General features: G+C 49.2%; 1 long non-coding RNA gene across 1 annotated transcript; it reads right to left on the reverse strand.

Moving 5' to 3' along the window:
- Window positions 2,248-8,481, reverse strand: LOC110394616. Its single transcript, XR_002435745.1, has 3 exons — window positions 8,365-8,481; window positions 2,457-2,570; window positions 2,248-2,370 (listed from the first exon to the last, which is right to left on the reverse strand). It is a non-coding gene; the product is annotated as an uncharacterized LOC110394616 (long non-coding RNA).

Here is an 8,996-nt window from a genome sequence, read left to right on the forward strand (position 1 = left end):
AAAAAAAAAAAAAAAAACCTGAACCGAGTCCAAAATGGCTTCTAAAAAAAGGGAGAAGCCAAAGCGGAGCCAGCGAGGGGGAAACCCGGATGTTTGATACAAAGAGGGCTGGAGGGGGGCGGAGCGGCGCGGGGGCTCCGCGGCGCTGAGTGGGGCGCGGCGCTGCCCGTCACCCCGCGGAGCTCCGCGCACCGCCCGCGGCTCCTGCGGCCGCGCTGCGCCGGGAGGTGCGGGGCTGGGGGGCGCGGTGGGGAGCACTGCGCTGCCCTTGTTGGGGCCCTCCCGGGCTTAGCGGGCTGCTCTCCATTGCCAGCGCTACGGGCGCTGCGCTCCGCCCGCGATTTATTGTAATTACAATGCGATAATGCGGAATTGGGGAGCCCAGGGGGGCATTTGGGGGGGTGGTCACGTTGGGTGCCCGAAGCTTTGGGTTTTTTTTTCCTCTGGAGGGAGGTAAGAGGAAATGGAAATCATTCGCTGCAAACTTTGGGAAGCGCTTTGCTCCGTGGAGAAATTCTGGTGTTGTTTTGTTTTGTTTTTTTTTTACACGATGAGGTACCTTTGGGAAACTTAGGGAGGGTTCTGTGAGAGGTTGTGACCTCGGGGAAGGTGGAGATGGTTTTTATGTGTGTATAACAGCCGTGGAACACACTCTGAGCTGTGAACGGGATCCCAAGTGGGGCTGCGAGGAGCTGGTGACCGGTATCCTTCATGCTGCCATGCCTCCGTCATGTGTGTGCTTCACAGAAGGGGAGGGAACCCGTGGGACCTTGCACACAGGGCATGGGGGAGGTCATGGGGACTGTGCAGCTGGTACAGCCGTGGGAAAGCATCCCAAATAATACAAGCACGGAGCAAAAAGCACCAAAACCGAAGCTCACGGGGAGTCAGGAGAAAGCAAGGTGCATCGTGGCAGCCGGGTAGGTTAAAGCGTGGATGGGAAATGAGATGGAGATGGATTTGTGAGAGGGCAGAGCTGGGGGCTGAGCCCTGCTCCCTCCATTGGCACAGGCTGCACAGGGAGGCAGCAGGGTCAGCGACCATGGAGGACATCAAGAACTGGGGAGATGTGGCACTGGGGGACATAGTGGGCATGGTGGGATGGGTTGATGGTTGGACTAGATGATCTTAGAGGTCTTTTAGTCCTTAATGGTTCTATCATTCTGTGATTCTGTGACAGCAGATGGGTGCAGTGGGGCTGGAGATGGGGGCAGCGGGGAGAGGGGGGTTCCTGGCTGAAGCTCAGGGTATGTCACAGCCTCAAGAGATGAGCAAATGTGGGCCAACATCTACAGGGCTGCTTGTTTTGTTGGAGGATAAGCTCTGAAGCAGCTGAAGGACAGAGAAATGTGCGTGACAGTAAAATATAAACATGCTGACACCCATCGGTATCCATCCTTCACGTTCAGCTCTGACCAAGAGAAGCACAGCCCTTGGGTCAGGCTCCCCAAGCGCTCCCCCACCAACACCGCTCCTCTTTTCAAGCACCACACCGTGACAGAGCCCCTTTCCCAGCACCCCAATTTGTGCCCTATGGCCCCCAGGGTGAATTTTGCCCCCATGTAAGCGATCCCCCCCGATTTTCCTTTATCCCACGAGCACCAGGGCGGCAGCCCGCCTCGCTTACATTGTTACACAGGGAGGTGTTTACCCGCCTGAACAGCTAAAATGTTTTCACCTCTTGCAACCTGAAAGCACAGGGGCTGTATCACGGATGGGAATGTTACAGCCTGGGCACGAGGACACTTGAAAACTTCACCAACCTTCAGGAATTTCGGAAGTGGGGCTGGAGGGAGGTAGCGGTTCGGGTTAGGGTTAGGTGCTGTCCTTACGCCTCGCGGTCTCAAAGCCCTCCTGTGCTAAAACACATCCTCTCCGGGATGGTTTGGTGCCGCTCGGGGTCCTGTGACGCTCGATCTTTCTCGCGTGATGGTTGGACCAAGTCGGATCCGTGGATCCTGATACCCTGCATGTGGTAAAGGTACCGGGATCGCTGTGCAATGCTCACGTGTCATTTATCTTCAACTCCTATTGTAGCACTCGTGAGATGCAGTTTCTGCAGTGAATGGAAATGTGCACTGACAGAGGTGTTATAAAACATGGAAAATACAGAGGGAAGGGACCCGGCGTTTCCTTCATCTCCTCCTGTATGCACTGACGTGGATTTATTTTGCAGGGTGCAGGGCTCTGATGCAGCCCCTCTGACCCCTCCGCAGCCCTATGGAGCAAAACCCACGTTGCCTGCAACAGGTGAGGAGCACAGACTGGGGGAGCTGAGGCAGCAAACTGGTGTTCTGGCTGCGCTTCCCATCCCGGTTCCTAACGCGGTGCTGTGGGTAGGACAGGAGGCACACGCCCTTCTCAAAGTGCCTGGGTAAGAGAAAAAGAAATGTGTATCTGAGTATGTGTGTATGAGTTTATATGAGTAGCCTTGAGCAAATAAATCCTCGCTTTACCTGTTGTGTCGTCATGAAGTCCTTCCCAGTAATGCGTTCTGTGGAGCGGGGTCTTGACAACACGTAGGTCGCTCCGAAAATAATGCCTCTTATCGATTTCCATGGAAACTACAACTGATACAAAGAGCACAATGACACCGTTTGACAGTTCAAATCCTCGGCTACAAAACGCTATTTTTCAGCATGGCCACCACCATTAGCTATGTGTTTTCACCAGCCATGAACAAGTCTCCATGCCACGCTTGTACAAATCTGCACCCACTGTTCCATAGCTGCTATGATGAGGTCATTGTTGGAAGTCTTAACTTTCACTGTGCTCACATCCACTGTTAGGTCTCCATGACCATTCAGCAAGCACTGATGAATGCCAGTGGGTGCAATTTTTTTCTGCATGGAGGAACTGAATTCCACACCTTTGCTTCGTAGACACTTCCATGTCAGACGCCATTCTGTCTGACTGCCCCTGTGCTACCGTCTGTCACATGGCAACAAAATGTAATGGAATATGGTTGGGAAGGTTCAGCCTCTTCTGCCATCCCACCAACGTCCGCATCTGCCGACGTAAGCCAGCATCACAAAATAGGAGGCATTACTTTCGGAGCAGCCCTTGTATAACGGTGTCCAAAGTTGTCGGTCGGGAGCTACAATTAACTTCACTGGAATGTCTATATTTGCAGCAGCTCTAAATGAGAGCCAGGACCTCCAGACGCTCCTGTCCACCATCCCTGCCGCTGTCTGAATGAGCCCATGGTTTTTGCACTAAAAAAGCCCCCCCCCCAACCGTGCTGACAAATCTGCCCTTTGCGGTCTGGCTTCAGCAGGGCCAGTAAAAATAGTGAGGGATGGGGCAGACACTGCTGCTTTCAGAGCTTTTCTTAGCTCTGGGCTACAGAGTGAGGCATCAGGTGCTGACAGCTGGGGGGGATATAGCAGGCAAAGGGGTCTGTTCCCGAGGTGCCCTTAGACCAACAGTTTTACGAACCACCACAACTTGGTATTTTCCTTGTTTTTTTTTTGGTTGTATTTGAAATAGCAGCAGGCAGCATCAGAGCCACACGGCAAAGCCTCCCAAAAAAGCAGAGTCCCGGCCTTAATCCACACCCCAACCCTGCCAGCAACTGGGAACCAGAGCACGCCCGTGCTCAGCATGGAGACTTCTGCGCTCAGACAAGGAGGATTACGGACATCATATGACTGCCTGCAATGACGGTGTGTGCCTAATTGGTGAAGGGCTGCGTTTTCTATCTTTAACACAGGACAAAGAGCCAACAGGCTGCCTCACACACAAGGTTCCTTTCAGGTATTTTCTTCACTGTACTTTACCCGGAGATGCTGTGGATGCCCCGTCCCTGGAGGTGCTCAAGGTCAGGTTGGACGGGGCCCTGGGTAACCTGATCTTGTAGGAGGTGTCCACCCATGGAGGGGTTGGAAATGGATGGGTCCCTTCCAATCCAGTCCATTCTATGATTCTGTGGTTCTGCGATGATGCTGACACAGCTGAGGTGGAGGGATGGCACGAAGCATCTTCGGGCTCAGCATGTGCTTGGACCAGGCCAGGGCAGTGTTAAGTGCTGCACTCGCTTGGGTGCCTGCCAGCAGATCCCATGGGGCTGTGCAGTGCCTGAAGCTCAGGAATGCATCATTCCTTCAATCAGGAGAAGTCATTTGGTTCCTGCCCATAGACAGATTCCCACTACCCTCTTCAGTTACCATCCTCTGTAAACGAGTTTGGTATAGATTCATAGAATGGCTTGTGTTGGAAGGGGCCTCAAAGCCCATCCAGTTCCAACCCCTGCTGTGGACAGGGACACCTCCTACCAGCCCAGGATCCCATCCAGCCTGGCCTTGAGCACCTCCAGGGATGGGGCATCCACAGCTTCTGGCTGCCTGTGCCAGTGCCTCACCACACTCTGAGTAAAGAATTTCCTCCTATCATCTAACCTAAATCTCCCCTCTTTTAGTTTAAGAAACATTCCCCCTTGTCCTATCACTGTCAGACCATTAATTTGCCCACATTGTCTTCAGCTGTTGATATTTGACCTGAAAATTCAGATACTTTACATAAATACTTTACAGTGTGTATGGTGACTACTGCAGCACAGAGCCAAACGCTCATCTCTCCAGCAACCTTGCCTTCCTCCCTCCCTAGATGTTCTGTTGGCAGAAGAGCATCATCCTTCAAATTCCAAGATATATTTAAAAAGCTGGGCTTGGTCTTTTCAAACCATTTGCAATTTAACAGTGAGAAGGTTCGTATGGAAGCACCATGCCTCTGAAATCATCCATGCCAGCAGGGATATTTCAACCAAGAGCATCCCCATTCCTCCTGCTGCCATCCAACCTCACTGCAGCCAGCTGGACCACGCTGCAGCTTTGGCTTTCAGCTTTTACCTGTGGCCTTGTGCTCTCTGACACACTTGAAGCACTCGTAGAAGGACCAATAAAACGTGTCCCAGAACATTCGGTGTATTTTTAGAGATTGTCCCAGATTACTGGCCTTTGTCCCCAGATTCAGTGGTGAGAGTATAAGTGGGGCCAAATGCTTCCTGCACTGTTCTCCTGAAGGCTTGAATCAGGAAGAATACCCTCCCAGAGAAGGCAAATAATTAAGTTTTTGTGGCAAGTACTCTACTGCCATTAGCAGAAGGTGATAAACATTCAAGACCACAGTATAAATAGAGCAAGGCAGATGCACTGAGCTTCAAATTGCAACATTGCTCTGTTACATGGTACTGAGCAATGGATTGGGCATCTCTGGTGCAGTGATTTTTCTTTTGTCTGTTTTGGGTCCAAGTTTTTCTTTTATACCATGGAGTGATGGTCTCTGCTTATTGGGAGCTAAACTGCCTGGAGGACACCCATCTCCATGTGCTGGCAGATGATGAAGTGCAAATGGAGAGGTGGTATTGAAAGGGATCTTCAGGTGTCACCCAGTCCATCCTCCTCCCTTTGGCAGTATGTATTGGACCTCTCTTTAGTCTCCCCCAGTTGAAGCAAGCCAATTCATCTGTCCTCTCTGTTCAGTCCTCCTGGTTACTCAGCAGGACCTTGGGATGCTGCAGGGCTCCCTGATGGGCTCATCCAAGCAACTCCCAGGTTTCACAGGTACCCACCTTGGTCTTACTGGTTTACCCTCCTATCAGCTGCTTTGCACTCAGATGTCTGAATATGCTGTCTGCAATGATGTACTCAGCTTCCTAGCACAGGGCATACCGTGTGTTGTAAGAGTACCAAGTGTAAAAACTATTCAGTTAAGTTCTCCATCACTGTTCCGTCAATCTTCTAGAGAGGCAGGAGTGACACGCTGCTGATATGGGTGCAGGTAAGGTACTGCTGCCTGTGAGAAGAATCCACTGTACTTCCCAGCCCTTCCAGCATTCAGCTCTTGGACATTTTGGCATGTTATCAGGGAGAAATCCATTCAGAAGTGAGAGCAACTAACCCTGCTGGCCATGATGCCAGGAAGTGGTGGGCTCCTGGCACGAGTAGTGCCTCTCTCTCAACAGGACGAGGTAATGGCTTTAAGTTGCTCCAGGGGAGGTTTGGGTTGGATATTAGGAAAAAATTCTCTGAAAGAATGGTGAGGAGTTGGAAATAGTTGCCCAGGGAGGTGGTGGAATCACCATCCTTGGAGGTGTTCAAGAACTGTGAAGCTGTGGTCCTGAGGGACATGGTCAGTGGGCATGGTGGGGGTGGGTCAGTGGTTGGACTAGGTGATCTTCGTGGTCATTCCAACCTTCATGATTCTATGATTTTCTCCATGGATTTCAGAAGAACCAAACAGAAGTTGTGTTGCAGTCAGCCTCAAGGTTTTATCTATTTGTAGGTGTCTTGGTGTACAATAAATTGGGATTATGTCCTTCGGAAAGAATATTACACTTCATTTCTCAGCTTTGCTGGCCCCATATCCCCCCAACTTCTCATGCTTTCAAAGGCCACCAATCTCATTCCTTGTTTTTGCCACCAAATGTCACTCATTTGTGTCGAGAAACAGGAACTGGCAGCAGGGAAGTTACAACTAATCCAGCAAGTGACCAGTGTTTCCCAGTTGTATCCTAACTGTGCTGAGGGATAGTGCACAGACACTTAATTATTCTCCTGTCAGAGATTAAATAGATTGCAACTACTAACACCAGATCTGAAAATAAATCAATAATAAGGGACAGAGGAGAAAGATTTTAAAATTATGCCAATGGTGGAATGGGACAAGGATGAGAAGGGTGAGGGACGTATGGCAGAAGTACGGGATGGAAGTATTCTGGTGGCCTGGGTTCCTGCTCAAGCTTCTCCAGGATCTCTTATAGGCTTTGCTTTACTTATCTCTTAAGTCCTGATCAGAATGGGAACAATGGGCTTTATCCACAGAAGTAATTAAAATGTTGCACTCCTTGGCAGGGGAGTTAAAATCAATTTTTCCAATACAAGATGAGGAGCAATTGGCCAGGCTGCTGCCAGGCAGAAAGGATCCGGCACAGTGATGTTTACGGGTTCTGTGGGAATCCAGCCCTGCCAAAATCTCACAGTGGTGCTGGGATGTCTGTGCAGAAAGGAACCCCGCAGGAGGCACAGGACAATCTCTCCATTCAGCTTGGCAATGGTAGGGCCTTGGCTCAAGAACAATTTCCACACCTCAGGAAAGATATGGCTCAACTGGGAAAAGCCCAGAGAGGTGCAAAGAGAAAGACTGGAGGTGTAGAAAACCTGGCTTTGAGGAAAAGCTGACAGGGAGAGAAGTGTGTGGTCTGAGGAGGGGACCAAGGGGAGACAAAGCAAGCTGCCAAAAACATGTGAGGCAAATGCAAAGAGGAGTGGTACAATGTGTCCTTGAGAGGGGAGGTTTAGATTGGGTGTAAGGAAAACGTTTTTTACCATAAGGGTATTGAATCACTGAACCACCAGAGTGGTGGTGGATGTCCTGTCCTTGGAGACACCCAAGGTCAGGCTGGACGGGGCTCTGAGCACCTGATGGAGCCGTGGGTTTCCCTATTCATTGCAGGGGAGTTGGACTAGAGGGCTTTTAAGGGTCCCTTCTAACTCAAACTATTCTATGATTCCATGACCCTCTGCAAGCACAGTGAGTAATGGGCTTTGGCTTCAACAGACAGCATTAGGAGAAACTTCCCAGCACTAGGAATAGTTTAGCATAGGGACGCATTGCTGTTTTCACTGCAGAAGGCTTTAGTCCAAGGGCTTGCAGGGATGGTTTGTGTGCCATTGGCAGCAGGGGCCTCCTGGAGGGCTTCGTCAGACTTTCTTGTTTTGTTTCTTCCAGTTGCAAATGGAATCATTAGAATTCACTGCTTGGGTGTTTGTGAAGACCTGCAACTGTAGTAACCTTCATTTGCAAGAGAACCCCTGTGCATATTTAGCCGATGTGCAGCTCCTAGGGCTGGTGGTATGGACACAAGCTAACAGATAGGTGTGCCATAACCACAGAAGTTGGTTATTCTACAGCATTACAAATGCAACCTATCTCTGACAAGCAAACACTGCAGAAGAGTAGAGCTTTTCTGTGTGAAATGTTGCAAAAAAAATACCGGTTACGTTCAGTGTTACAGAGGCACAAAGAAAATCTCATTAGAACCCACTGACAATGATCTGTTAGAAAAGGAACAGAAGCAATTTGTAAGCTCTATGAAAAATGCATCTCTGTTCTGCCCCATTCTCACAGCCTGCTGCTACTCGAGGACAGATTTCCAGTGAGTAGGATCCGTGCCTTCTTGCTTAGTTAGCTCTTAAATATCACATTTTATTTGCTTGGAGACTTGAACAATAAATAGCAAGCACTCTTGTCCCTATTTTAAACACATGGTAACTGCAGTACGGAGAAATGAAATGACTTGTTCAGGGTCACAGAGCAATTCTGTGATAGGGCTAAGACCAGAACCCAGCTCCCTTGTTTACAAACCTATATTCCAGCCTTTCAGCTCTTCACTGACGTTGGACTTTAATCACCTTCCAGGGAAGTCTGTTGGCCTCTTCCATTGACTTCCAGGGGAGTAGTGCCAGGTACCAAATGAAGCCACTGGGATGCAAAAGAAGCCAATGTTAGATCCAAGGAGAGAAGTGATGGAAGGAAAAAAAACAGATTTTACAGAAAAAGGAGTAAGTCTAGTGTCACTTCCATAACATCATTCCCCCTTTAATTTGTGTCTGGTCAAAACTAAAAAAAAAAAAAAAGTAGATTGCTAATATTAATAGATGAAATGAATCTTGAATTTTATAATAATGGAGGAAATGAAAGGACTAAAATGATATTGTGTTGTTAACTGAGATTTTAATAATGATTCTGTCCTCAGTTGCTGCATTTGTTCCACAGAAAGTAAATCATTAATGAAGAGAGATTGGAAAACAGTGTTACGGTGATAGATTTTGAAAGAAAAGTTAAATTTTGCCGAACTCCTAAAAAGTCTGTAATACGCCTGCAGCTCCAAAACCGAAAGAAAAACATCTCAAAAGCAGCCCCCGTAGATGGGATTTGACACAGTGGTTTGCAGTGCCTAGGGTAGCATGGAGCAGTTCCTGTGGCTCCTCTCCAAG

Source organism: Numida meleagris, chromosome 2 (assembly GCF_002078875.1).
Source record: "Numida meleagris isolate 19003 breed g44 Domestic line chromosome 2, NumMel1.0, whole genome shotgun sequence".
NCBI lineage: Eukaryota > Metazoa > Chordata > Aves > Galliformes > Numididae > Numida > Numida meleagris.